This window comes from Alexandromys fortis, unplaced genomic scaffold (assembly GCF_014885135.2).
Source record: "Alexandromys fortis isolate MF-2015 unplaced genomic scaffold, M_Fortis_MF-2015_v1.1 scaffold_119, whole genome shotgun sequence".
Classification (NCBI taxonomy): domain Eukaryota; kingdom Metazoa; phylum Chordata; class Mammalia; order Rodentia; family Cricetidae; genus Alexandromys; species Alexandromys fortis.
In genome coordinates, this window is record NW_026067991.1 from 3,159,400 (window position 1) to 3,185,232 (window position 25,833).

General features: G+C 40.5%; 1 protein-coding gene across 11 annotated transcripts in view; it reads left to right on the forward strand.

The window, feature by feature from the left end:
- The window catches only part of Znf148 (zinc finger protein 148), a 124,853-nt gene that overhangs the window by 13,861 nt on the left and 85,159 nt on the right, over window positions 1–25,833 (forward strand). Inside the window, exons 1-2 of one of the 11 annotated variants that reach the window (XM_050159796.1) lie at window positions 10,021–10,341; window positions 11,368–11,513. The exons of 7 other annotated variants lie outside the window; for them this stretch is intronic. The gene's annotated coding sequence lies outside the window, so the exon portion shown is untranslated. Of the gene's footprint in view, window positions 1–5,363; window positions 5,383–6,468; window positions 6,488–10,020; window positions 10,342–11,367; window positions 11,514–25,833 lie in introns of those variants that run through there. 3 more of the 11 variants (XM_050159793.1, XM_050159799.1, XM_050159801.1) reach the window with 3 other exon arrangements.

The following is a 25,833-nucleotide window of genomic DNA, read 5'->3' on the forward strand; positions in this document are numbered from 1 at the left end:
CTATGTTTATGAATGCACCATCCATTTTCTTGAGGAATTTAGGGATAAAGTATATGCATTCGTCTATGAACAGATTATGTGGCAGTCTTAATCAGGCTTTGTGGAAGAATCAGTGTTTAACGTAGAATGTGATGGGTAGGTGGGACTGCAGAGGCAGGATGATGAGGGTGGTGGTATGACAGTTCTTGGTGTGTTTAAGGTTTGGTGGTTTAAATCAGCTGTAATTAAGGTTTGTGTTGAGGAATGAAAGGAAATAAAGCTAGAAAACAGTAGCAGGGAGAGCTTGAAGTCCAGACCAAAATGGTTTAAACTATTTTATTTATTGAAGTATGTCCAGTAAGGTACTCTAATCTTAAAGGCACAGAGTAATATGCTTTAAAACTTATTTTTATTTATTTACATATCCATTTATCTGGCTACCTCCTAACTTAATATATAGAAGGTTTCTAATGTTTCTTACACCCGCATTAATTCCCTGTGCGTCACCTCCAAGTAGGAAGATGTATCCTCCAAACCACAGTCATTATTCTAATCTCTGTCATAACAGAGTAGAATTTCATATAAATGCAATCATACCTCTGTGTCCGGTTTCCTTTGCTTAAAATTATGGCTGTTAGATTCATTTCTGTTGCATATAATGGTAGCTTATTTTTCATTCCTTCTTAGGTGTCTCCTATATTACTATTCCACACTGTTTACCCATTCTACAGTTGTTGGACAGTTGAATAGCCTGTACTTGGGGAACTTGTAGGAGCTTTAATTTGACTTAAGATATAGTGGGGAGCCACTGATGTTTTGTTCTAACTGATGAGTGCTGAGCGGAGAAGTAAGAAGAGGGTTTAAGAATGAAGTCTTAAGACCTTTTCCTTGTGGAGACATAACTGGAAGTCATTTATAAGGCTGTGCAAAGTATGAAGTATTGAGGATGTAAGTTGGCAGTAATGGTAGTGGAATAAAGGTGATTGAGGACTGTGATACTGTTAACAGAGATAATTTGCTTACCTAGAACTGTTTCAGTGTGTTAAGACATTGGGCCAGGTGTCTGGATCACACCTGTAGGTAAAATCAGGGATGCCTTGGGCTACAAAAGGAGATTTGGGTCTAACAAAACAAAAGCAAACTAAATAGAAATATAGAGGATAGGTTATCCTCTAGCAAGAGTTAAAAGTATTGGATGTAGAGCCAAGAGGTCCAATAGAGACTTAAGAATACATGTGTGGCCGGGCGATGGTGGCGCACGCCTTTAATCCCAGCACTCGGGAGGCAGAGGCAGGCGGATCTCTGTGAGTTCGAGACCAACCTGGTCTACAAGAGTTAGTTCCAGGACAGGCTCCAAAGCCACAGAGAAACCCTGTCTCAAAACACCAAAAAAAAAAAAAAAAAAAAAAAAAAAGACTACATGTGTGGGGTTGGTAATTGACACTACTACTATACTTGGTAGTGGGCTGATAATTTTAAGTGTTAATTGAAACAGTAGCAGACAGATCAGGTTAATTAAAGCAGTAGGGGAACAGCTCAGTATATGGGGCTGGAGAGATGGCTAAGTGCTTGAGAGTGAGAGTCTTGGCTGCTCTTCACAGGAACCAGATTCGATATTAAGCACCACATGGTGGTTCACAACCATCGGTTACTCCAGTCCTAGGGGATAAGTCACCATATTTTCTCCACAACTACTGCATGAGTGTGGTGTGTAGATATACACGAAGACAAAACACCCATACACAGAAATAAATAAAAACTATGTTTTGTCTTTTTTTTTTTCCTTTCCTTTTTTTTTTTTTTAAGGCAGTCTTTCTACATAGTCCTGGCTGACCTGGAACTTACTCTGTAGACCAGACTGGCTTTGAACTCACAGAGATTCCCCACCTGCCTCTTGCCTCTCGAGTTGTGCCATTAAAGATATGTGCCACTACACCTGGTTTTATGAGTAAGATTAAAAAAAAAGAAATTAATAAATATTCAGATTTCTTAGGAACACTAGATTGTAGCAGCAGGTGGTGACTGAAAGGGTATTTTGGAGGAGCCAAGGAAGACCTCCATATGAAGAGGGAAAGGATTTAGACAGTATTAAGAGGGAGAACACTAGAAAGTTCCAGAATAGAACTAGAGAAAATACCCACAATTGGGTTAAGAGGAGTGGTCTTAACACAAGCCAAGGTCATGAATCTAGTTTAAGAATGCCATATAAAAGTCATATGCCTGTGCAAACCAAGACAGGTTTGTAAGTGTCTTTGCCAAAGAGATGAGGACTTGAGTGTGGCCAGGGCTAGGTGCATAGAACTTTGGTTTTTCTCTGTGGTCTTCAAGAAAGCCACTCATCAGAATGCATGGAGGTGTACTCACTGAGCGGGGAGAGTATGGAAACAGTGGATGCAGGAATTGCGTTTGCTTGAAGAAGGACGAGTACTTTATTCTGAAATTGGCCGCAGGAAGTAACAGATGGATGAAGAGACTGCATTTTAGAAGCCGTAAAGAGGATTATAGGTACCAAAGGTGGGATCTAAGACTTTCATGGAAGGACTGGAGTGTTTGAATAGGATTAAGCATTTCAGTATGGAAGTAATTTAGATTAGTTGATGGGATAGATACTTATATTTAGAATAAATTGTAGAAGAGTTAATGTGTTTCTGCTTATTGTTTTCCCCCCGAGACAGGGTTTCTTTGTGTACAGTTCTGGCTGTCATGGAATTTGCTTTGTCGACCAGGCTGGCCCCGAACTCAAACAGTTTCTCACACTGGAGGAGTAGAATGAACTTTAGAGAAGCTGGTTATGTATGAAAGGGCAAGTTTGAGAGAAGAGGAAGTGGTCACAGAAGTCTGGTCAGGAGGCAAAAAAAAAAAAAAAAAAAAAAGGAAAGAAAGAAAATAGCAGATTGTTTTTGAGGTACGGGATTGAGAGAAATAGACGATTTGTTAATAGTCACCAATTCTTTGACTTTCTGTATAAAATAACACTTGTAGAATCATAGAATCATAGCCTTTTCTATATAATATACAGATAAACTTAGCTGAGAGATATATGAATTAGAAAGAAAAATAAAATGAGGTAAAAGTATATCAAAGATGAGGTGAAAGGCTTGTATTTGTTGACTATAGAGCATGGACACCCTCGCTTCCCCCTTTTTTTCCTTCTTTGAGAAATTGCCAGTAGTAGTCCAAGCTGGGATTGAACTTGCTGTCTGTTTAAGGATGATCTTGAACTTCTGATTCTCCTGCCTCTTCCTCACAAGTGCTAGGATTACAGTACAGATATGTACCATATCTGGTGTTTTTTTTTTTTTTGTTTGTTTGTTTGTTTGGTTTGGTTTGGTTTTTCTAGACAGGGTTTCTCTGTTGCTTTGGAGCCTGTCCTGGGCTGGCCTCGAACTCACAGAGATCCGCCTGCCTCGGCCTCCCGAGTCCTCCCGTATCTGGTTTTAAGTGCTGCTTGGGTCAAACCAGAGTTAGGTCCATGCTAGGGATTCACCCTAGCAACTGAGCCACATCCCTGCCAGAGTATCACCAGTGCGGTAACTGACTGGAAATGAATGAGGATGTCAGATGCTTAAAGTGAGGAGGGGAAAGAAGAGTAGCTTGCAGGAGAGCAAATGTGGAGAAGACATGCTGCCTGGAGAACACTGCTGTCTATAGCGAGATTCAGGACAATGGGGACATCTCGTTTAAGAACCTAAAAGGTTCCCTTAGTGAGTTACGCCTTTTCTCTCATTTTCAGTCTTTTTTTTTTGTTTTCCGGATAAGAGCCAGTCTTATGTTTCCTTAGGCTGGCCCCAAACTGCTACCCTTCTGTTAGAACCGTTCTCTGCCCAGCAGCTGAGACTATACATTCATACCTCACTTACTTCATATGCTGTCTTAGTTTTAGGAGTTAGCTTTTCCTCCCATTAGTTACCAATGTATAGACGTCTCTCCCACACAATTCTAAATATGTTTTCTTGGGTTATTTCTAGTTTTATTTTTTTACAATTTTGTACATGTATATTCTAGTCTTACTTATCTATTGAAGAGCTAAAGACATTGACTTGCTAATCTCAGAGACAAAATATAGTTTAAATGGAAACTTTGCCCCCTAAAAAGAGCCCCTTTATTTTCTTCCATATACTCACAGTTATTGATGACTTTTAAGACCCAGGCTCCGCTTCTGCCTTGCTTGCATCTCTGTTCCCAGAGCAGCCCGTCCAGTTCTGTAGTCACACTCATTTCTGCCACATCCTACTCTGTCAACCTTTCCTTTGTACTGTCAAGGATTTGATGATTTTAAAGAAGGGCTTATTAGTGTATGTGTGTGTTGCATATGGAGGTCAGAGTGTAGCCTTGTGAAGCCACCTCTCTCCACCTTTATGTGGCTCTGGGGGATGAGTGGTTCAAATGACTTTTTAGAGAATATTTTTCAAGATTTTAAAGATTGATGTTAGGTTGAAGGCTGGGTTGGAAATATAGTGGTTGGAGACATAGCTCAGTGGTGGAGTGCTTGTCTAGAATTCCTGCCGTAGGTTCTAGTCTATCCCTAGTATTGCCAAATGGACTGGAAAAGGATTTTTTAAAGTGACCTTTCTGGAATAGTTTCACAGAATACAAATGTGTTAGGCTTGGAATGATTAACTTTGAGAGAATGAGGGACCAGACCAGAAAAATGAGTGACTGAACAGGAGCCTATTTTAGGAGTTATTTGGTAGGAGCTGGTACAAATTATAAAAGTTAAAATTAAGTGAGATTTTGAGTAGCAAAGTGGAAGTGTCCTGGAAGAGATTTAGGGAACTTGTTAGGTAAACTCAAGAATAAGTGGGAAGATGGGTTAGAGAAAAATTCTTTAAGGAGAAATACAGCTCTTATGTAAAACTAGAGTGAGGGAAGACTAAAGTGAGTAAATTAAGGGATAGAGAAGAACGGGTAAGAGGAAGGGCTAAAGTTATTGAAGGGTTTCCTATTGAAGGCTGTCTGTGTTCTACCATGTGTCTGGTAACTTTTGACGGCGGACTGCAGTTTGTAGGGTTGCAGGTTCCAAGACTCCAGGAGCCTCACTTTTCATTTTAGACACCCGGGAATAGGGAGTCCTCAAGTCCTCTAGGATTTTGGAGCTCTGTATAGATCTGGGAAGCCTGGCCGAATAGAGCCGAGGCTAGCCCCCGGGCCGTGGGATCCACGCACTAGCGGCCCAGGCCCCTTGGCTGCGGTCAAAGAAGCCAAGGGATCTGGGAGGAGGAGCCTTTGTGCGGAGCGCGTGCGCCCGAGGCCTCTCCGTGCTGCTTCCGGATCGGCTCGGCGGGCGGCGGGGCCGATCTGCCTGTGTGCCCTGTCGTCTGTGTTGCAGTGGGGCTGCCGGGGGCCAGGGGCTGCTGCTTCTCCTGCTGGCTGCTCTCTGCTTACAGCTATATGGTTTGTGAGGTCAGGCTGGAACTTGGTCTGCAAGACAACTTTGTTTAAAACTTGGAGTCGGGCGGAATATGTGTGCCGCAGTCCTTATGTTGGCTGTGCTAGTTAAACCTGCATGGTTAGTGGTGAGAACGCTCCTAAGACCTTTCCGAGGATTAGGCTGTGGGGCAGACTTTTGCTCTCCAGACTGCGAAGTACTTTTTACAGCGACAGAGAACGGCTGCTTGTATAATAGACTAAAGTTAGGAAATGCAAACTGAAAGCCTTCCCCCCTGACTTGTGTTTGTCTTTATTTTATATAATAATTATGACTTGTTCAGTTTCTTATATAGAATTTTGAAAAAGAATTAACTAATTTTGTAGAGAGCAATGATAAAAGTACACGTTTTTGAAATTTCAAATGTGTTGATTGTTACCGTAAATAAGTTAAACAGAATTTTAGAGCTAATACATCTAAAAATATGTTTGCAATGTCTTTTGGGTGTCCAAGGCAACCCTGGGCTTTTTCCTGTCATTTCTGCATAGTATTATCAGCATGGTATGAGTGTAGAACCTCAAGCTGAGGGAGTACTTTGTTGAGATTCCCAGTGTGCTTTGCAGCTGGGAATAGACTCTGGGTCTCTTATTCCCAGTCTGGTGACCTATCCAAGAATAGACTAATGAAACTGGCTATTTATCTGTTTGGAGGGAAATGTGGCCAAGTTGGTTTTATAGTAGCATTAAAAAACTGAGAAAATGAATGTGGCAATGTTTAATTTATTGTTGAATTGTATAATCTTAAGTGTAATTTATTTGCATGGGGTTTCTTTGACCTTTCTTTAAAAACTTAAAGGCCTTGAGAATATTCCTTAGTGTAATTCCTTTTATGGGATTTATGCTGCATTTGTATTTGATTAAATGGATCAATATAGATGCTTGTGGCATTTAACTGCGTGGAAGTGTTTTTCATGTACACATTCTCAGTGGTTACAAGTAACCTAAATGCTTAGCCTTTTCAGAATGCCAGGGAGAAGAGGAATTGTGTTAACAGTCGTTTCAGTTTAAACCTGCTCTGGCGTGGCACAAGCCTGTGATGCTAGAACTCAAAGGCTTGAAGCAAGAGGATTACCACTTCCAGGTGAATCTGGGCTACATAGCCAGACTGTCTCAAATAAAAACGAAAACAAAGCCTTTGGACTTTTTTTTTATTGAGGATGCTTAACAAGGCACAGATAGAAATATTTATGAATGTCTCCCACAGCTTTTAAGGATAAATGATTTTTAATTTAAAAAATTAAATTTTAATGTGTTTGGATGTTTTGCCTGAATGCATATCTGTGCACCACATGTGTGCAGTGTCCCCAGAGGCCAGAGACAGGGGTTTCAGACCCTCTGGAGCTGGAGTTACACCAGTTGTGAGCTGTCATGTGGATGCTGTGAATTGAACCTGGGTCCTGTGGTAGAGCAGTAACTGTTTTTGGCTGTGGAAGCATCTCTCCAGTCTCCCACAGCTTGATACGCTGTCATTCTCATTTCCACATTAGCCATACAGGAGTATTTGCTCTGTGGAGCCCTGGCTGTCCTAGGACTTCCTGTGTACATCAGACTGGCCTCCAGGTCAGAGATCTGCCTGCCTTTGCCTTTCCAGTGCTGGAACTAAAGGTGTGTGTCACCATTTGTGGGTTGTGTTTTTAATGGAGCTTCATACAAAACGAGTAGTTACAATTAGGTATTTGAATTTTGCTAGAAGATGTTCCTAGCCTTTCTTATGTCTTTCCAACTATGTCACAAAAGAGTCACCATCTTTTTCCTTTTCAAAAGGCCTAGGAACATTTACATTTTTTTTTTTTTTGTTTTGTTTTTCGAGACAGGGTTTCTCTGTGGTTTTGGAGCCTGTCCTGGCACTAGCTCTGGTAGACCAGGCTGGTCTCGAACTCACAGAGATCCGCCTGCCTCTGCCTCCCGAGTGCTGGGATTAAAGGCGTGCGCCACCACCGCCCGGCTGGAACATTTACATTTTGTGTATTAGTTCTCAAACCAGGGATGATTTTGACAATGTCTGTAGGTTTTTTTTTTTTTTTTTTTTTTTGTCTTGCTGGGAAAGTCTTCTCGTTTTGGTTGATAGATGTTAAATATGCTACAATGCACATGACAGCCTCTATAAGAAGTAAATGGTTGAGAAATTATGAAGAGTAATCATCCATCCAAATGTATGTCTGTGGAAGGTAGAGTGTAATGAACTCCTTGTGAGTACCATATGCATGGCTGACCTTCCCCGAAGCAGTCCTCAGGATTGTGGTAGAGTATAGAACACAGGATTTTGGAACTGAAAGTGTGATAAGTGTCACTTCTTCGGTTTGTAGATGTTGAAATGTTGGCACTTGTGCAGGGTCCCATAGAGAGAGCAGAGCTTGCCTTTTGTTATCTTATGTATGGTTTAGTTTTAATTGACTTATTTGATTGAAATTACTTTTAACCATGACTAAGGGAAAGAGTATTATCTTGATATAATTAAAGTAATCAAATTGAAAAAATTTAAGCACTTGCATGACAAGAAGTGATCTTTTTTAGTATCCATTGAGTTAGTTACTTTTTTTTTTTTTTTTTTTTTGGTTTTTTGAGACAGGTTTCTCTGTGGCTTTGGAGCCTGTCCTGGAACTAGCTCTTGTAGACCAGGCTGGCCTCGAACTCACAGAGATCCGCCTGCCTCTGCTTCCTGAGTGCTGGGATTAAAGGCATGTGCCACCACCGCCTGGCCCGAGTTAGTTACTTTTTCATATTCATGTATATTTGTTGAACTTTTCAGCAAATTATAATCATTATAATTTTCAATATTTCCTTTTAACATTTTGTTTGTGTGCCTGCATTTTCATGTAGTGCCTTTCTTGAATGTGCTCCCTTATTTTTTGAGACAAGGTCTCTCATTGAATCTGGCTAGATTGACTGACAGTGACCTCTAGGAATCTGCTTTTCCTCACTGGGGAAATTTTCCTCATGTGTGCACCATTGCACCTGGGTGCTCAGGGTCCAAACTCAGGTCCTAATGCTGCCATGGCAAGTCCCCTTTGAACTTGTAAACATGTTCAAAATATTTAAAAAAAAAAACTACACAATTTTAAAACAAGATCACTTAAAGTTAATTTTAACTTAGGCTAAAATTTCTCCCTTCCCTCTCTCTGTGCTCTTTTCTCCCCTCCCCTCCCCTCCCCTCCCCTCCCCTCCCCTCTTTTCTCCTCCCTCTTCTTCCCCTCCCTCGCTTCCTCCCTCCTTTTCTTTTTGTTGGCTCTTATATAAAGCAGTCTCCAGCTTCTAGGCCCAGACAGCCCTGACTGTCCTCCCTCTCTTCTGAGCAGCTGGGGTTACAGATACATGCTAACATGCTGAATTTAGTAGACAAAACTCCCAATACACAGCTAGTTATTAAAACATCTCTGAGCGTATCCATTTTTGTTTTTTATGAGGATCACTGTAATAATGACTGGTGTGTTGATTCTAAATCTTGCCTTGCAGGGTCTCTTTCAGTTAATTTTAGAAAAATTCTTTTGGAATCTTCAAGAATGTAGTTGGGTAGAACGTAAGTTGGATATTTAGGTGAACTATTTTCACATTTTGTAGTCAGTGTACTGTTAGAGGAAGAAGTATCATTAGGGTTCTCTTAATGTTCAACCCCCCTCCCCATGTTGCTTATAAACAATTCCAACACACAAAGGAAAAAAAGGACAAAATACAAGTCATTAATTGAACTTAACCTGCTAAAAATTATTTTGTATTAATTAATTTTATGTTTTTAGTTTTTCTCTGTGTAGCCCTGGCTGTCCTGACCAGAATGGCCTTGAACTCACAGAGATCCACCTGAGTGCTGGGATTAAAGGCGTTTGCCACCACTGCCTGACATTACTTTATTTTTTAAATTAAATTATTATTGTATAAGTGTACATGATGTGTTGTATGTGTGAGGTACCATGGTATGTGTGAGGGCAGAGGACAGCTTTGTGTAAATCAGTGCTTGCCTGGTTTCTAGGGATTGAGCTCAGGTTGTCAACTTTACAGTGAGTGCCTTTACCTACTGAGCCAGTTCAAAAATCATTGTATTAAAAACACATATATTTTACAGAATTGAAATTCATGTTAGAAAAAGAAAAAACAAGAGAAACTGTTGAGTTAATACTTTGATTTATAGGTGGAATGGCTTTCTTAAATTTTTATTAATGTAAATAGAGGAAAGCAAAGCCTAGGCTGTTGGCTGTTCTTGTTTCATTTAGACTTTTACCTTTACTGTGCTTTACCCTCTCATCTCTAAAAGACGCTGCTTACTTGTGCATGTAGTCGTTGTCTTGTGTGTAGATGCGCACATGAGCACATGGATGCATATGCACTGGAGCAGAGGCTGGTAGTGGAAGTAATAGGTATTTGAGGCCTGTTTCATAGGTGCTGGGATCTGAACTCCAGTTCTAATGATTGTGCTGCAAACTCTGGTCCATCGTTCCCCTAGCTCCCCTAACTCCCCTTTTAGTATTTTGTTTATTCACTTGTTTATTGTGTGTGTGCTTGAGTGCACACCCATGTGCCCTGGTTTATTTACCTGTTAAGGTCGAAGGACAGTTTGTGGGGAGTCTGATCTCTTCCTACCTCGTGGGTCTCAAGGATCAAACTCTCAGGCCTTTAAAAAAAGCAAGTGAAAATTTTCTTTTATTTGCCAAGCATGCTAGTCCTACAGCTCCTGTTATTTTTAAGATAATTTTATTTTGGAAAATGATAGGAAGTGGCAAAATTAATATAGAAGGCTGTGCAATTGGGTGTAATTGGTGGTGTACACCTTTAATTCCAGCTCTCAGGATGCAGAGGCCGGCAAATTTCTGTGAGTTCGAGACCATCCTGGTCTAAACAGCAATCTTCAGGTCATCCAGGGATACTGTCTCCCAAAAAAAAAAAAAAAGGAAGAAAGAAAAAGAAAAATGTTTGGAGACTTGCTGCTTTTGTGGGGGGCTTCAGGTACCAAAGAGGATATGGGGAGTTGGCGGGGAGTGGTGGTGTGGGCACACAACACACATGATTTGAGGGTGAATTGGGATGGCTGCCAGTAGCATTTAATTGAAAAGAGACTACACTTTTTATACTGTATAGTTAGTTGCACATAGAATTAACCGGAGACAAGGGGAGTCTGAGCTGGAGTGTGACTTGAGACCAGGGGTTGAGGAAGCTAGTCTTGACCTTGACAATAGTCACCCACTTGGGCCACAAGTTCCTCTTCTTAGAGATTTAGGCTGCTTTATCTAGCTTGAACTTTCAAGCCCCTGAAGGGTTGGAGGTCCTATTCAAATGTCTGACCTTGAGGAAAGGACTTCTCGAGGCTTAGTATTGTTTTTTAGTCTTACTTTGTGGGCCTGTTCTCCTTGTAATGCTCCCAAAGGGAAGGTCCTGATACCTTTCTCTTTTCCCGTTATACCGTACCATTCTGGTTTCTCTGTATTTATTAACTAAACTCTTGTCCTTCATGGCCTCAGGCTCTGGGTCTGAACTGTCGGCATTTTTTCCTTGGGATCAGGTATATCTAGTAAATCTCTAACTTTACGGTTCTTGGTGTAATTAGGGGGACACAATGGAATTTCTGGTTCCATGGTGGTGGGATTTTTTTCCAAAGAATTATTCTGTTAGAGAGGCTACCATTCTACACATTTTCATCCTTTACCAAAGCCCATACAAAACTTCTCAAAGGGAAGGGCATTAATGGTGAGAATCATTAAAAGTACAGAGGTGCTGGAGAAGGGTGGTCTGCAGTGTTACAATGCTGGAACTTGGTGAAACAGCCATGGTTGCCACGTGGTCCATCTCAGGGTGGGTGGGGGAGAATGCTATGCTTTCTTCATCTAGACATTTTATAAGTCCTCAAACCCAGAAAATTGACATGGTACTTTATGGTTAATAAGACTACTAAATTTGTAGTTTTTATAATTCTTAGACCTACACTAATTATGTATGTATGTATGTATAATTTTGTGCCATTTTTTTCTCATGTAGAAATTTATATAGCCACTGCAGTGGAGATAGAAAACTTGAGTTACCACAGAGTCCTCCCCTCTTGCCACACCCTGTGATAGTCCCTGACTCCTGGCAGCCTGTTCCCTAGCTCTGTGGTTTTGCCATTTCCAGAATGCTATGTAGTGGTAAGATAATTTGTTTAACCTTTCACCTGTTGAGCTCGTTGTGTGGTGTGTATGTGCGTACATGTATGTGCGGAGGCCAGAGGGAGGACTAACACACTTGTTATTCTTTGTCCTGTTTTGGTGAGACAGGGTCTCCTGCTGAACCCGGAGCTAGGATGTCAGACCAGCAATCCTTTTCCCACCCCTCACAGGGCTAGGATTACAGGATGTGTGGTTTTTCTGTGCATTCTGGAGACGTGAATTTACAGAGCCAGTGTTCTTATCTGCTGAGCCCTCTCTCTAGTCCTGAGGGATGGTCTGAGTTCTTCATTTAAACCTAGGCTTAGTGAACATTTATATAGGAAATATGAGGATTTTGTGTAAATAAAAGCTTTCCTTTTTTCTGAAGTAAATGTCCAAGGGTGAGATTGCCGAGTTGTGTGCTGTGTGTACTTCCTGTGATGGCTGATAGTTTTGGACATCTTTCCATGTTTTTATTCTGCTCACACTTAAAAAAAATTTTTTTTGGTGAAATATCTTGTTCAGTCAGAATAATTTGCTTATTTACTATTGAGTTTTGAAATATCGCCCTTCCCCCCTCTCTCCCTCCTCCCCACCATGCCAGGGCTTCTCTATGTCTCCCAGACTGTCTTGGGGGGATACACCCTCCCTGTAGAGCAGGCTGACCTTGAACTCAGAGATCCTCTTGCCTTTGCCTCTCCAGTGCTAGTATTAAAGGCTATGCCACCACCTGTCCATTTAAGACTTTTGTTAGATGTGTTTTGAAAATATTTTCTTTGAGTCTATGAGCAGCATAGACCGCTTTTTAAAATAATCTTAGAGACTTCATCTTAACCCAGTCTCCGATTTTGATAAGGTCTGATTTATTTTAATTCATGGTACCAAGTTCAAGAGCCCCTTGCTTCAGTTTCAAGTTTTGTTTTGCCTCTTTGTCATCTTCTATGAATTCTGTAGTTCTGTGATTCATATTTAAATTCACGATTGCTTTTGAATTTGAGATGTGGTTGTATGGTTTAGAGAACACTTTTGTTTGCCCTCTAGGTGCCCAATTCTAGCCCTATTAGTTAAAAAAGACATTTCTTTCTCAGTTGAAGTGGTTTTGCCTTTCTCTGTATCAGTTAAACGTCTTTTATTTCCTACTTTTGTGCACTCTTGATTTGTTAGCTGATCTCTGTGTCTTCCACGACTTTTAGGACCTGACTTGCCTGGGTCATAGCTGTGTGGTCTTAGAAGGCATAGTGCTTCCTTCTACTTTATCACTGGTCAGGGTTATTGCAGCTTTTTTGAGGCCTTTGACTTTTCATATAAACTTCATCTGTCCATCCACCTACCTATCCATCCGTTTATTTTTTGGTTCTTCGAAACAGGGTTTCTCTGTGTAGCTTTGGAGCGTCCTGAAACGCATTCTGTAGATCAGGCTGGACTTGAACTCACAGAGATGCTGCCTGCCCCTACCTCCCAAGTGCTGGGATTAAAGGCGCATACCACCACCGCCCGGCTTTCATATAAACATTAGAATCTCAATAATAGCTGTGAAAAATATCCTGCCACAAGCTTGACAGGAATTCAGTAAGCCTATAGTTCAGCTTGTAATACATTGCTTTGTAATGTAGACTTTTCAGTCACTGACCAGGAGCTTTATAGAAATTTAATAAGCCTATAGTTGAGTGAATTACTTTATTATGTAGACTTTCAGTGACCAGCGATTTCTGTTTATTTAGACCTCTCATTGTAAGCACCATTGAGTTTTCATTAAACAAATTTGAGGTAGTTCTAATTTATCATGTAATTCATCTATTTAAAAGAGTGATACGGTTTTTATTATTCCCAAGGCTATGTGTCATCACTGTAATCAATTTTAGAATATTTAGCATATAAAATATTTAGAATATTTCACTACCTTAAAAAGAAACTGCCCTTATTTCTTCTTCCTCTGAGCCTCTGGCAGTTACTAGTCTTTCTGCTTCTAGGAATTGTCAGTTTTGAACATTTTATTAATTATTATTATTATTTTTTTTTTTCAAGACAGTTTCTCTGTATAATCCTGATCGTCTTGGAACTTGTTGTGTAGACCAGGCTGGCCTTAAACTCAGAGACCTGCCTGCCTCTGTCTCCAGAGTGCTGGGATTGAAGGCTTGTGCCACCACAGTCCAGCTGTTTTGAACATTTTAATGGAATCAGAAAGTGGATGGTTTTCTAGGTCCTGTTCAGTACACTCTTACATCAGTAGGAGCTATCAGTAGTTAATTACTTTTTAATGGATTAGTAGTAGCCTGTGTGAACATACTACATTTTGTCTATTAACTAATCAGCACTTTGATCATTTAGACTTTTTAGTTATTATGAATAATTCTGTCTTGAATATATGTGTCCATATTTTTCAGAGTAATTTTTCTCTTTGTGTATGCTATGTGTATGTGCATAATTGCATGTTAGTGGCCATATATGTATCTTGATATCTGAAATCTTCCTGATCACTCTTCTACCTGAATATTTAAGGCAGATTCTCTTAGTCAAACCAAGAGCTCATAACTAGCTTGATGTTGGACCCGGTCTCCAGTCTTCAGTTTTTGAGACCAAAATTACAGGTGAGCTGCTATGCCTATTTCCCACTCTTTTACTTATTTGTGTTGGGTTCTGGGGATCTGAACTCTGTAAGCACTTTGGCCACAGGAGGTTCCCCAGGCCACCTCCTGACACTTTACCCCTTTTGTTTGTTGAGACAGGGTCTCACTATGTAGTGATTGGTTTGACTATGTAGTTCAGGCTGGACTTGATCTCAGAGATCCACCTGCTTCCTTTGGGATTAAAGGCATGCACCACTATACTCTGCTGAAAAGACTTTTTTTTTTTTTTAAATATTAAATGGAGGCTAGACAGGTTCTCTACAACTGTGCTACATCTCTAGCCCCTGATTTGGTGTAAGCATTTGCTTTCAGTTCTTTTGTGTGTATGCCATGCAGTAGAATTGTTGAGTAGTGTACCATCTAAATATTTAATCAGTTAAGAACCTGCAACCTTTCCCAAAGAAGCTTTGCTATTTTACATTTCCATTAGCCTGTCTGCCTCTTCAGTTTTCTCACATCTTGCCAATATCACCTGAGTGCCCTCTCCTCCAGAGTAGCCCTTGCTCCTAATTTAGGATATTTTGACTCCAACTTCCCTAGTGCTGGGGTGAAAGGGTTGTACCACCATGCCAGGCTGGCAACAGCTTTTTTGATTACAGCATTCTTTGTGGGTGTGAAGTTTTATTTAATGGTGTGGTATTGTGAAATGGGTGTTTGGGCTTTATCCATTTCCTGGCATGTAACTCCTAAAATGTTTGAAATCTCTAATGAGTTTTTTTTGTATTTATTGAGTGTAGTTAGGCTTGTAATCCTCTCATTAGCTTTAGGGTGGGGACTGGTCACAGGAAAGAACTAGGTATGATTTCCCAAGGAGGGGAAGAACAGAGGTTGACAAGATTATCATTGGACAGTGGTATAATAATTTATGCATACTTAGTGAGACCTCCTTTGAACCCCAAAAAATTGAGTTTGGGAAAATTCTGGATAGCTCAACTTGTGGAGGAGGTTCCTGGAGTATGTTGTGCTTAAAGAGGGTATGGAAGCAAGGCAATTCTTCCCACATTCCTGGTACATATGTGTTCTTCTGATGTTCATTGGTATCTCTTGCATATCTTTTGTAGTAGGACAATGATTGTGTTTTTCTGAGAAACTCAGGCAAATTAATTGGAAATGGGGGGTTCATGGAAACCCTGATTTATAGCAGGGTCATTATAAGCATTAAGTTCACCAATCAGAGGGTCATAATTGGCATTTTAAGGGTGAAACAGCTTATCTTCAGATTGAGTTAATTTAAAGGTCAATGTGGCTGAAAACAGTTTGGGAGGAAAGGGCTTACTTCACCTTCTAACTCTCAAGTCAGGGCAGGAATATGAAAGCAGGAACTGAAGCAGAGACCATGGAAGAGTGCTGTTTACTGACTTGCTTCTCACAGCTTGCTCAGTCTGCTTTCTTACACAATCTTGGACCAGCTGCCAGGGGGAAAGCCTCCCTCCCACATCAGTCATTAACCAAGACAGTACCCTATAGGCTTGTCCACATACAGACCAATCTTACCGAGGCATTTTATCAACTAAGATTCCCTTTTCCCAGATATGTTAAGTTTGTGTCAAGTTGTGTCAAGACACAGATACCCAGCTAGTGTCTGCTGCAGAATCTGGAGAAATCCCTCCCATACTTCTTGGTGACAAAAGTCAGAATCTTTGTATATTCTGAATATTGTGACATGGTTTGTACATACTTCTCCCTGTAAGGGTTGTCTTCACTTTCTTGATGGTATCTTTGAAGTTTAACACAAGATTTTTGGTTTTAAAAATACATAAAAGCATGAAATTAACTAGAAGCAGTGATATAAAGCAGAGCCCAGAAGCTTTTCACTTTTTAATCACTGAAATTCTAGACCCATGCAACGTAACTCTTAACTTTTATGTCCTCAGTCTCTGGCAACTTGCATGCACTCTGCCTCACTTCTGTGGTTGCTTGAGATTCCTCATGGTGGAGTCATACGCTATCTGACCTTCTGTGGCTGACTTTATTTTGTATCATTTTGTTCTCAAGACTTGTCCATGTTGAATCCCCCTTTTTAAGCACTGAATATTTCATTGTATGTTTATACAACACTTTGTATTTTGTGTGTGTGTACACGTGTGCTGTGCTCACACACGGAGGTCAGAGACTACTTGCAGGAGTGGCCCTTCTACTACTTGGATTCCAGGAATGGAACTCAAGTTGTCAGGCTTGATGGCTGTTGCCTTTACTGCTGTCCCAGGCTGAGAACTGGCCCATATCATACATGTTTTCCTTATTATCTCTTAGTATTCACTTGGCTTGTTTCCACATTTTAGTTATTGTGAAGAATGTTTAAATAACTCCTTGGGAGCTGATTTTTGTTCTTTGGATAAATATCCTTAAGTAGGATTACTGTAGTGTGATTTAGTTTTGAGGAACCTCTATAAACTTTCCATAGTAGCTGTTACCATTTTGTATTCCCATTAGTAGTGCACAAGGTTTTCAAATTTTTTTTCCTCTCAACATTTATTTTTATTTTTGATCATGGCCATCCTAATAGGTGTGAGGTAATAGTTGGGTGTGATTTTTTTTAAGTTAACTTTTCTTATGATTATGGCTGTCAAGTGTCTTTTCATGGTTTTTAAAAAGGATTTTATTCTTATATTCTTTGTATGTGTGTGGCTATGCATGTGTGAGGGCTAGAGGAGACAGTTGGATTCCCTGAAACTGGAGTTACAGACAGTTTTGAGCTGCCCAGTGTGGGTGCTGGGTATTATTCTTTTAAAGCGGGTGTGTGTGAGTAGAGACAAACACGGGACAGACAAAACACGCACTAAAGGAGGAGACACATGCGGCTCCCATGTGGGTGCGCTTTAATGGGGGAGGGGTAGCACAATAAGGGACGGGTGTGCAAGTCACGAGAGGGTGAGGGGAAAAGAGAGCGAAAGCTCGTGGGAGCTCGCTTTTTAACGGGCAACGCAAGGGTGTCTGGGAGAAATGTCCTGCACCTGTGCGTGCAGGTGTCCGTAATCCAGGAGGAATCTGGGAGCTGTAGTTTCCAAAAGGAACAACACTGGGGGTCTCAGCAAGCACTCCTAACTGCTGAGCCATCTCACCAGCTCCCTTTATGGTGCCACCCCACCAACCTCCACCCAAGATAAAGAGTTTTGGGTAGCCATGGTTGTCCTGGAACCCACTCTGTAGACCAGGCTGGCCTAGAACTCACAGAGATCTGCCTGCTTCTGCCTCCCTAGTTTTGGGATTAAACACCGCATGGTGTTTTAATGTGTGCTTTTGTTTGTTTGCTTGTAAACCAGGTAATGACTTGTGGGAGTGTTGTGGGACTTTCTTCTGTAGGTTAGATGTTCCCCTCATCAGATGCGGTTTGCATAGGTTTGCATATCTTCTGCATTTCACAGGGTGCCTTTTCACGTGATTGTTTTCTTTCTTTCTTTTTTTTAATATTTATTTGTTATGTATACAATATTCTGTCCTGTGTATGCCTGCAGGCCAGAAGAGGGCACCAGATCTCATTACAGATAGTTGTGAGCCACTATATGGTTGCCGGGAATTGAACTCAGGACCTTTGGAAGAGCAGGCAATGCTCTTACCCACTGAGCCATCTCTCCAGCCCCACGTGATTGTTTTCTTTGCTCAGTAGAATCCTTTTGGATAGGTGTTCCAGCACTCAGCTGGCTTTTTTTTTTTTTTTTTTTGGTTTTTCGAGACAGGGTTTCTCTGTAGCTTTGGAGCCTGTCCTGGAACTCCCTTTGTAGACCAGGCTGGTCTCGAACTCACAGAGATCTGCCTGCCTCTGCCTCCCGAGTGCTGGGATTAAAGGCGTGCACCACCATTGCCCGGCTAGTCCTAGTATTTTTAATGGGTTCTTTAGACATGATTTCTAGAGCATGCCACCCATAGCTGTTTACTTCCTTTACAACATTAATACTTTTTACTTAGTTTTCTTAATTGTTCTCAATCCTCTAATAGCAACACTTTCTAGAAGTAGCAAGAGCAGACATTCTTGTCTTATTTCTGGTCTTAGGGAGAAACATTTAGTATTTTAGCTTTAAGTATAATATTAACTGTGGCTTTCTGATAGACAGTGTTTATTTGATTGCAGTAATTTGATCAGTCTGTCCTGTTCCTAGTTTGTGTGTGTGCACACACAAAGATACTTACTTTTATTAAAAATTTTCCATATGTGCTGTGGGAGCTCCTTCCTTCTGCTCCTTCAGCCAATAGCCTTTAAGATACCAGCCCAATTGGGCGTGGTCTCTTATACTATAAATGCAGCTGTAAAGCTTGCCCTTGCTCCAGTTGTCTCTGTCATCTACTGCACATTTTGGAAGCTGCTTGATTGCACTTCCTGCCTACTCAAGTAATATTATCTCCCTTCTTGGGCCTTCGACGGGGTTGAAGATTAGATAGTGATAGTTATCCTTTTTTTCCCCCCCTGAGACGGTTTCTCTGTTACTTTGGTTCCTGTCCTGGAACTAGCTCTTGTAGACCAGGCTAGCCTTGAACTCACAGAGATCCACTTGCCTCTGCCTCCTGAGTGCTGGGATTAAAGTCATGTGCCACCACCGCCCGGCTCATAGTTACCATCCTCTTATGATCTAGCCAAGCCTTTTCCAATACAAGACTTAGACTCCTTAGGTTGGAATGTTTATTAAAACATTAGGATATGTTCCTTGCTTAATATTGTTTATGCTGGTTGTAATTCTAATCTTATACCTGATATCTGTTCTTAGTATATATAGTTTTGTATTGGGTTTGGAACTCTTATTTAAACAAAAGGGGGAGGTGCTGTGGTCTCTTATACTATAAATGCAGCTAGCTGTAAAGCTTCTGCTCACTTCCAGATGCTAGACTCTGTTCCTGTTTCCCGTTTGTGCAGAGGACTGTGATCTAGGACAGTGATCTGTGAGTTTCCCCTAAATAAATAACCTTTTACTGAACTAGTGTGGAATTATTTCTTGAGATGATTTGTTCACAGTAATAGTTTGACTTTTAATTCTTCATTGTTTAAGTGGCATGTGTTTTAGTTTTCCTCTGCTGTGAAAAGTGCCATGACCAAAAGCAACTTAGGGAGGACAGGGTTTATTTCATCTTGTAACTCTCAGGTCATAACGCCATCACTGAGGGATGTCAAGGCAGGAAGTCTAGGCAGAAACCTTGGAGGAATGCTGCTTATTGTCTTACTCCTTATGACTTGCTTGATCTGCTTTTATTAAACAACTCAGGACCGCCTGCCCAGGTGGCACCTTCTCCTATGGTCTGGGCCTGCACATTAATCATTAATCGAGAAGATGTCCTATAGACTCGTGCCTATGGACAGTTTAGATGGAAGCATCTTTTCAGTTGAGGTTCTTCTTCCCAAATATGCCTAGGTTTCTGTCAAGTTGACAAAAAATAACCAGAACAGCATATTACATTGATTTTTTTTTTCAGAGTTAACCAACTTTGCATTTCTGAAATGACTTCTATTTGGCTGTGGTTCACAATCCTTTTATGTGTTGGTGGTTATGGTGTACTAATATTTAGGTGAGGATTTTTTTTCATGTATACTTATAAGTGATATGACTTGTTTTTCATGTGGTATGTTTGTCTTGTTTTAATTTCAATAGTACTAATTTTTTTTTTTTAATCTTTCAGTGTAGTCCTAGCTGTCCTAGAACTCACTGTGTAGGCCAGGCTGACCTCAAAGTCACTGAACATTTCCCTCTCTGTTTTGGGGGAAAATAAGTGAACATTTGGATTCAATTCTTCATTAACTATTAGGTAGAATTAACTAGTGAACCCATCTTAGCTTAGAGATTTTTGTGGCCATAGACTTTTCAAGAGCCCAGTTCTCTTTAATGTTATTGAACTATATATTATTATTTCTTCTTTTTCTTTTCTCTTTTTAACTTTTCAAGACAGTATTACTTTCTTCTTGATTGAGTTTTGGTAGCAGGGCTTAGAACCAAGGGTCAATTTTCAGAGCATAAAACTATTTGCAATATTTCCTTATCTTTTAAATCCAGGATCTCTATTGATAATGTCATTTTATTCTTTTTTGTTTTGTATTTTTTTTTTAATTTTGTTTTTCAAGAGAGGGTTTCTCTGTAGCTTTGGAGCCTGTCCTGGAACTAGCTGTTGTAGACCAGGCTGGCCTCAAACTCACTGAGCGGTGGGATTAAAGGTGTGCGCCTCTGCCGCCTGGCATATAATGTCATTCTTAATATTCTTGTCATTCTTAATATTGTTGAGAGCCTCCTTTTTTGTTAGTTTGTTAGAGGTGTGTGCGTGGGGGTGGGGAAAATAGAGTTAGAGGTAGCTCAGGCCACCTTTTGGGGCTAAATTGCCTTTGGGTCTTGAATTTGCTATATAGCTGAGAATGATAAACTTTTGGTCCTACTGCCTCCGTCTCTGTAGTGCTGGTATTACAGGTGTGATTCTGAGAATGGAACATTGGGGTTTGTACGTGTTAGGCAAGCAGTCTTCGTCTGCGTTATATCCTCAGCCAGGTTTATTTAAGTTTTCTCTATTTTCTATCTCATTGATTTCTGCTCTACTTGTTAAAAGTTCATTTTGCATTTTTACAGTTTATTTTTTATTTTTACAGTTTGCATGAGTGTTAATGCATGTGTGTGTATATAGTCATGGTCATGTTTGTGCTGTACTGGAGGTCACCATTGGGTGTCCTCTTCATTTGCTCTTAATTTTACTTTAAAATCTTTGTTACATTTGTCTTTTCCATGATTTATTTTGTTATTTTAAATTATGTACATGTATTTGTGTCTGTGTGAGGGCATGTACACATAAATGCAGATGCCTAGGAAGGCCTAGACACCCATACCTCTCAGATGGGTGCTAGGAATTAAATTTGGGTGCTCTGCAAGAGCAATATGTGCTCTTGACTTCTCAGCCGTCTTTACACCTTGCTGTTTATTTTCTTACTTATTTGTGTGCATGCGTGCACGCACGTATGTACTCCACTCATGTTCCATATTGCACACGTATAGGTTAAGGACAACTTTCAAGAATCAGTTATCTGCTTCCATCGTGTGTGTCCCAGGGATTAAACTCAGCTGCTCAGGCCTGGTGGCAAGCACTTTTACCAGCCTAGCCATCTCACTGGACTACCACCTTATTTTTTAACTTATCTTTTTAGGCTCTTAAGGTTTTTAGAGTTTTATTAACTTATGTGCTTGGGTGGTTTGCCTGTATGTGTTTCTGTACACCACTTGCTTCAGGGAGCCAGACAGAGGGAGGGTATTTGACCTCTCTGGAACTGAAGTAACAGATGGTTGTGGTGAGCTACTGTGTGGGTGTTGGGAATTGAACTGTGGTTCTCTGGAAGAGTAGCCTGTGCTCTTTATGTCTGCCAGCCATAAGGTTTATTTATTTTATTTAGATTTATTTCACTTGAATGAGTTTTGCCTTCAATGTGTTATTGATGGAGGTTTTTGTCCCACCTGGTCCTACAGCAGTTCAGTCCTAAAGAAACACACAGAGGTCTACATTAATTATAAACTAGTTGGCCTATTAGCTCAGGCTTCTTGTTAACGCATACATCTTAAAGTAACCCATACATCTTATTTGTGTTAGCCATGTGGCTTGGTACCTTTTATCAGTGAGGCATTCTAGTCTTGCTTCCTCTATGTCTGGATGGCGATTGCAGACTGAGCCTTTCCTTTTCCCAGAACTGGTTGCCCCGCCTATACTTCCTGCCTGGCTACTGACCAATCAGCACTTTATTAAACCAATATAAGTGACAATTTTTTTTAATATTTTTTATGGTTTATTTAACTTTATTTTATGTGCATTGGTGTGAAGGTGTCAGATCCCCTACAACTGGATCTTCAGACAGTTGTGAGCTGCCATGTGGGTGCTGGGAATTGAACCCGGGTCCTCTGGAAGAGCAGTCAGTACTCTTAACCACTGAGCCATCTCTCCAGCCCCCTAAGTGACAAATCTTTACAGAGTGAGTACAAGACCATTGTCCCACAGCAATGTATGAGTACTGTGTGTGTCTGATGTCTGAAAAAGTCAGAGGGTCTTAGATCGCATGGAACTGAAAAGTCAGGGGGTGGTTGTGCCATCATGCATTTGCTGTTTGCTGGGAGTTGAACTGTACAAGAACATCAAGTTTCTTAACCTTTGAACCTTCTCTCCAGCCCCCTGAGGTTTATTTTTAATTGCATTTTATATGGGTATATGCATGTGAAGGTAGGAACAGGGTGGGCAGAGGCCTCTGATTTCCTGGAGTTGGAGTCATAGGTGACTGTGAGCCACCCGAAGTGGGTGATGGGACCCAAACTCTGAGTAGTATATGCTCTTAACACCAACACATCTCTAGCTTCCCATGTTAATTTTTGAAACAGGATCTCTCAACTGATTAGGCTAGGTTGGTCAGCCAGTGAGGTCCAGGGTCCTCTAGTTTTGATTTCCTAAGTGTAGGATTATACACATATACTACTGTGCCTGGATTTTTGTTTGTTTTCGTCTTTTTTTTTTTTTTTTTAGTCAGGGTTTCTCTATGTAACAGTCAGCTGTTCTGAAACTCACTCTGTGACCTCGAACTCACAGAGATACACCTGCCTCTGATTCCTGAGTGCGGGATTAAAGGTGTGTAACATCTGCCCTGTGTGCCTGGCTTTTTCTGTGTGTTTTGGGAACCAAGCTTAAGTTCTTGTCCTTGTCCCTAGCACTTTGCAACTGAACTAGCTCCCCCATTTTAGTTTTTAGTGGTAGATAAATCATGTTGGTTTGAGATGTTTGTTTTTAATGTAAGCTTTTAGTGCTGTTGATTGCATGTCTGTGGGCATGTGCCATTTTACACATGGGGTGGAGGTCAGAGGGCATTTTTTTTTTTTTTTCTCGAGACAGGGTTTCTTTGTAGTTTTGGAATCTGTCCTGGAACTAGCTCTAGTAGCCCAGGCTGGCCTCGAACTAACAGACTGCTGGGATTAAAGGCGTGCCCAGCTCAGATGACCTCTTGTATGAGTTGTGTATCTCCTTCAGTCGTGTGTACTTGGGGATTGAACTCAGGTTGTCAGTTTTACCTGATGAGCCATCTTGATGGCTCTGTCAGTTTCTTTCTCATTATTTTTAGTTGTCTCTCACATATTTTGATGCCTTCTGCTTTTTTCCACTATTTTTTATATTTAAATTTTTTCTTTGTGATTTATTTGATAATATTTTTGTAAAATTCATTAATTTTTTATAAATGTGCTTTATTTCTCTGTTTAGAGTTTTTTTTTAATTGCCTGTTACTTATTTCTAGTCTTAGTTGGTTATAGTCAGAATTAACTCAGTTTTCAGTACATTTTTAAGGTTCACCGTGTGACAGTGCATGATGTGCTTAGGTTAATGTTTTATATGAGCTTGAGAAAAATGTGTATTCCACTGCTGTTTACTGGAGCATTAGTTAGGTCCTCTCAGTTGATTGTATTATATACTACATTAATACATTTAAAAAAACAGAGCATATGGGGCCTGAGATGGCTCATCGCTGGTCAGGGAGTTTGCCTCCAGTTCTTAGGACCTGAGTTTGCTCTTGGGAGCCCACATTGTGAAAAGAGAGGACTGATTCCCGCATGCTGCTCCCTGATCCCCCCTACCCCCATACGCGTGTTTTGTGTGTGTGTAGGCAAACAGGCAGGCAGGCATACATATGCCACATTAGGTGTGTGAGGGTCAGAGGGTCTCCTTCCCTATTTGAATTCTGGGTATTCTGAACTCAGGTTGTCAGACTTTCTACCAGGCTTTATCCACTGCCTCTGGTTTTTATTGTTTGTTTTTGTTTTTCGAGATAGGTTTTTTTTTTTTTTTTTTTTTTTTTTTTTTTTTTTTTTTTTTTTTTTTTTTTTTTTTTTTTTTTATGTAGCCTGGTTGTCCTGTAACTCACTCTGTAGAGCAGGCTGGCGTTGAACTCACAGAGATCTGCTTGCTTCTGCCTCCTAAGTGCTGGGATTAAAGGTGTGTGCCACCATGCTTAGCTATGGCCCCTAATTTTGAATTTTTTGAAAGTGATACAAAATTATTAAAGCAGTAACAGCAAAACTTTTTTCAGCTCATCATCTGATTAGTTTTTCAGACCTATTTGCCTAAAAGTTCTTTTTGCTGTGTTAACAACCCCTACCATTTATTTCCTCTGTTTTATTCCTCTTTGTCCCCTGCTCCACTTTAGTTTTTGAGACAGGATCTTACATATTTACCCTACCCAGCTTATTTTTGGTATTTTGAGATACCTTCTGCCTAATTAGCCTATGTTGACCTTGAATTTAGACCCTCTTGCTGCTGTGTCTTCATTTAAGAATTACAGATGTGGACAACCACATCTGGCTTCTTTTATTTTCTTGCCTTCTTGTGGATTCCTTGAACATTTCCTGGGATTCCATCATTATCTATAAAGTTCTGAAATCTGTCTTTTGTATATGCCTTAAAGCCATCTTAATTATGTTAGTCTTGTTTAACCTGGAGGGACAGTATGTAAACCTCTCTTTCTTTAACCTTGAGGGAAAGTATATAAACCTCGCTTTGCTTTTTTTTTTTTTTTAACTTTCTCCAAGTTTAAATTGTCTTAAGTATTGGCTAGTCTTATCCATTGTTTCAAATCATTAAGCATTATTAACTAGTGAAGGAAGGCAGTCTGTTGTGTATATGCCTTGGGATTTCCTTCTTTTGTTGTTCAATCTTTCCCATACCTTAAGCTTCAGCTTCTCCTTCCTTTTGAGATGTTTACTTAAACTAATCTTTTAAAAATATTTATTTAAAACATTTATTTCATGTGTATGAATATTTTGCCTGCATGCATGTTTGTGTACCACATGCGTGCCTGGTGCCAGCCAAGGTCTGGAGAGGTTGTCAGATGCCCTAGAAATCAAGTTAGGAGTGGTTGTAAGCCACTGTGTGGGTGCTGGGACCTCTGTAAGAACACCAAATGCTTTTAACCACAGAGCCATCATCTCTCTAGATGTCTTCAGTCGTTCATGATGAGTAGGTCTGCCAGCAGTGTGTGGTTTCAGTTTTTCATCTTTTGAGAGTTATGTATTTTTCCATTTCTAAAAGATAGTTTTACTGGGTGTAGTATTAAATCTTCATTGGCACCTCACTTCAGTTACTTGAAAAATACAGTGCCGCTTATATTTTGGTCTCTGGTTTCAGGTGAGGAAAGAGTGTCTGTACATGAGTGTAGTGCCTGCAGAGTCCAGAAAAAGGATCCCCTTTGGAGCTGCAGTTAGAAGTGGCTTTTGAAAGAGCAGCAAGCTGTCTTAACTGCTAAGCCATTTCTCTAGCCCCCATACCCAGCTTTTAAACAAGCATATTTCATTTTAAATGCAAAAGTTTTAGTTTTTTTACTTTTCGTAGTTTTTTTTTTTTAAATATTTATTAAGTATACAATATTCTGTCTGTGTGTATGCCTGCAGGCCAGAAGAGGGCACCAGACCCCATTGCAGGTGGTTCTAGTCACCATGTGGTTGCTGGGAATTGAACTCAGGACCTTTGGAAGAGCAGGCAATGCTCTTAACTTCTTTTTTTTTCTTTCCCAGTCATGACCTCTTTTTTTTTTTTTAATCAAAGATTTCTGTCTCTTCCCCACCTCCGCCTCCCCTTTCCTTCCCCCTCCCCCAGTCAAGTCCCCCTCCTTTGTCAGCCCAAAGAGCAATCAGGGTTCTCTGCCCTGTGGGAAGTCCAAGGACCACCCACCTCCATCCAGGTCTAGTAAGGTGAGCATCCAAACTGCCTAGGCTCCC